The 3,858-nt window shown below is 37.0% G+C and overlaps 1 pseudogene; it reads right to left on the bottom strand.

The window, feature by feature from the left end:
* Window positions 1–661: 661 nt before the first annotated feature.
* LOC102478737 (coiled-coil domain-containing protein 112-like) overlaps window positions 662–3,858 on the bottom strand; it is a 22,144-nt pseudogene continuing 18,947 nt past the window's right edge.

Here is a 3,858-nt window from a genome sequence, read left to right as displayed (position 1 = left end):
ATGCATGAGATTTAATGTCTCTCAGTTCATATACACCACAATAAGTAACCTGACCAGGCTAGTGAATATAAGGAGCACAGTTAGTCATTGTCTCTGGTATAATTGAATATGCCAACATTCTCATGAACTGAACAGAATTTAATTCCTTCATACCCTTTTCTATAATCCTTGTCTCCTGGTTGGAATAGTCCTATGTGGGATATGGAATATGTAGAAGTGTCCCAGAGCTTGTTGGTTCTAATGCTTTGGATTGTTCTTTCCAACCTTTGGTAGGTTCATAAAGCCTAGAGGAATCTCTATGAACATTTTCAAACTTTTCTTCTTCTTTTTTTTTTTTCTTTGTTTTAGTTTTTTTTTTTTTTTTTTAATAGGGCACATCCACTTGTGAGAGAGAGCGAGAGCACATCCTCTCCCTCCCCCATGAAAGTGAGGATGGCCATTCTATAATTCTTTGTCTATTCTCCTTTCAGGATTTGGGGAATTACTCATGCATGTACCCAGCAGCAAAATCATGTCAGATCTGGGACTTGAACAGCAAAATCAACTATGTGAGATCCATTTGCCTTAATCTCTATGACATCTGCTGGCTCTCAAATTGAAAAATAATGCCAGACTTCTTCCTTTTTCTGCCTTTTTATCTTCCTTTGCCCATCTAGAATTTTCAATTCCAGTTTTTTAAATCTTCTTTTTTCTTTCTTCTAGAGCCAAAAATGTTTGACACCATTTCTCATGTTGAATTTCACCTTGTTTTCATCTAGGAAAGTCTTCTAGAACTTCTTGCATAAATGCTGGTTTCTTTATATTTGTTTCTCATCTTTATAAAGTTCTAGTGATCATAGTTATCCCAGCCTCCTTGTTGCCTTCCCGTTGGCTGAAGGAATTTTTTGAAATCTAGAGTACTTGGTGTTATTTTGTCTATAGGAACTTTGCTTGAGATTGCTCTGAACCCTTTCTTTGTTACTCAAAACCCCTGTGTTAATTTTTCTTGATATGCCACTCAATTCACTACTAGTTATTTTCTCTTCATTAATAAGCTCCTCATATATCTACCTCTGTTCTTCTTTAAACATACTAAATGGGGCCAACAGCTGTTGTAGTGGTTATAAAGTGTTGGACTCCCCTGTAGTTGATCATGGTTGAAGTCCCAGATCTGGTGACTTGAAACTCACACTGGGCATGTGTGCCTGCATGCCCAAAATTCCAAGAAGAGAATGGAGGAGAAGGGATTGTGGCACGGAGGTGATTTCTCACTTTCTGTCTCTATGGTGAGTGCAAGCACCCTTCAGCAAAAATCTCTCAAAAAATTAAATAAATAAAATGCAGAAGTGTTAATTGCATTTTCATTTTTTTCCATCATTTCTCTGAGCTTTTCAACAAAATTAGGAGTAGGTTTCAAATCTTCTAAATAATGCTGAGGTTTTTTTTTATATTGTTATGTATTTTGGCCAATTGTTGCTTGATTTTGCTCTTTCTGCTTTCCTGCTGTTAATCAATTTATTTCCCAATTCTTCCAAAATACTATGCTCAATTTGAAGTCACTTTTTGGTTTGTAGAAATGACTGTGTTTATCTTTTTCAATGGTAATAAAATTAAAATTTTTCTGCCATGTGTATGAAGTCTACTTTTTTTTTTTTGAGAGGTTTTTGCTACAGGGTGCATGTACTCACCAGAGAGACAGAAAGTGAGAAACCACGACCCTGGGGAGATGGCCACGCTGCAATCCCTTCTCCTCCATTCTCCTCTCGGGATCTTGGGCACGCGTACACGTGTGCCCAGCATAAATTCAAGCCACCAGGTTCGGGACTTGAACCACAGTTGACTACATGGGAATACAGTTACATAGCCATTACGCCAACTGTTGGTCCCCAAAAGAACAAATTTCACCTCAAGTACTCACACTTGGCAACACTGTGAGGAGTAAGGCTGTTAGGGCTCTGCAGTCACTCCCACTATAGTTGGGCCACTGTGCCAGTCCCGCCACAACCCTTGCCAATGCGGTGGTCACTGCCATTACCACCACAATCATCCTCAAGGCAGCGAGTGGTGTTTTCTCCTCAAGCTTCTGGACCACTGCAGCCACCTGCAGGAATTCACTCTCAGTGCACTCCAGGTCCTCAAGAAGACTTGGAGAGGCTTCGCCGAAATGCAGGGCCTGGATAGGGGTAAGTGGCAATGATTTTATAGATATGACACCAAAGACTTGATCCATAGAAGAAAAAAATGTGTAAGTTGTATCTCATTAGTATTAAAAACAACTCTGTGATGTAAACTGTTAAGAGAGTAAGATGGGCCACAGATTGTGCAGAAATATGTGCCAAAGACATCTCTGACAGAAGCAAAATAAAAAGAATACAAACTATAGACATTAGAGAAAATATTTACAAAACACATATCTGATAAACTACTTGTTTATACAAATATAAAAGAGTTCTCAAAACTCAACAGTAAGGAAATAAACAACTCAATAAAAAATGAGGAAAATGTATGAACAGATATCTCAGGGAAAAGGATATACCAATGGCAATTAAACATTTCAAAAGGTGTTCAGGCCAGTCTCATAGCCTAGTGGGTAAGAAAGTTGAATCCCACATGACAGACTGCAGTTCAAATTTCAGGCTTGGCAGCTTGAAAAACATACCAGACACATATGCTTGTACGTCCAAAATCCCAACCAGATGAAGAAAAGGAGGAAAAGCAAATGAGGCATGACCATTTCCCATTGGGTAGGGAGGTCTTTCTCTCTCTCTCTCTGGCAGGTGCACATGCCTTCTGGCAATTAAGAAAAAAGAAAAAAGATGTTCAACAACTTATGTCATCAGGGAATTTTAAACTAAAATTACAATGAGAAGCTACTACACATCTACACATCTACTCTGATGTTAAAAATTCAAATAACCAAAAACATCAAATGCTGGTGAGGTTGTAGAACAAGAACTTGCAGTGTTCATGGCTGATGTGTGTGTGTGTGTGTGTGTGTGTGTGTGTATGAATACAGCCACTTCAAATAGTTCGGCAGTTTCTTACAAAATTAAACATAGGCATCTCATGTAATTCAGCAATTATATTCCTTGATATTTATCCAAAAGATTTTAAATCCTTTGAAATTTGTATCCACACTTACCTTCGTACAAATGTTTATAGCAGCTTTATCTATAATTGCTACAACTTGGGAGCAACTGAATTGTCCTTTGCTAGGTCAGAGGATAAATGAATGTCAAGACATTGAAACATTATGCAGCACTAAAAGTAAAACTATTTGACTCTTCAAAGATATGGGAGAGACTTAAATGCTGCTACTAAGCAAAAGGATCCAATTTGAAAAGGCTACACACTACTATCAACTAATGATATACTGGAAAAGGAAAAGCTATGGAGATAGTAAACAGATGGGTGGTTGCCAGGGGCCATTTGAGGGAGAGTGTAGAGGATTTTTAAGGTAGCGAAACTACTTCATATGATATTATGATAATGTTTCACATGCTGCAACAAATATATCCTATTAAGATTAGAATTATGAGTGCTAGATCTACAGATAAACTTGGGACCAACTGACATCTCCATAGTGAATCTTTTAAACCATGAATCCAAAAGATACCTCCATTTTTACTGGTCTTTTAAAAATTTTCTCAATAAATTATTTTTATTGTTTCCACATTTCTCATTACATTATTCCAAGATGTTTGATGCTGTTGATACTATTGTACCTGATGATTTTATTTAGATATCATTTTGAATGTCTTGATGATACGTGGAAATAGATTTTTTTCTTTATATTATCCATATTATCCTTCTCCAAGTATTCCAGAGATCACATTGTTAATTATACTTTACTGTAAAAAACAAACAAGTTTTTCACTC

This window comes from Tupaia chinensis, unplaced genomic scaffold, assembly GCF_000334495.1.
Source record: "Tupaia chinensis unplaced genomic scaffold, TupChi_1.0 Scaffold000294_2, whole genome shotgun sequence".
Taxonomy (NCBI): domain Eukaryota; kingdom Metazoa; phylum Chordata; class Mammalia; order Scandentia; family Tupaiidae; genus Tupaia; species Tupaia belangeri.
Note: the sequence above shows the minus strand (reverse complement) of the source record. Positions and strands in the feature narration are given on the sequence as shown.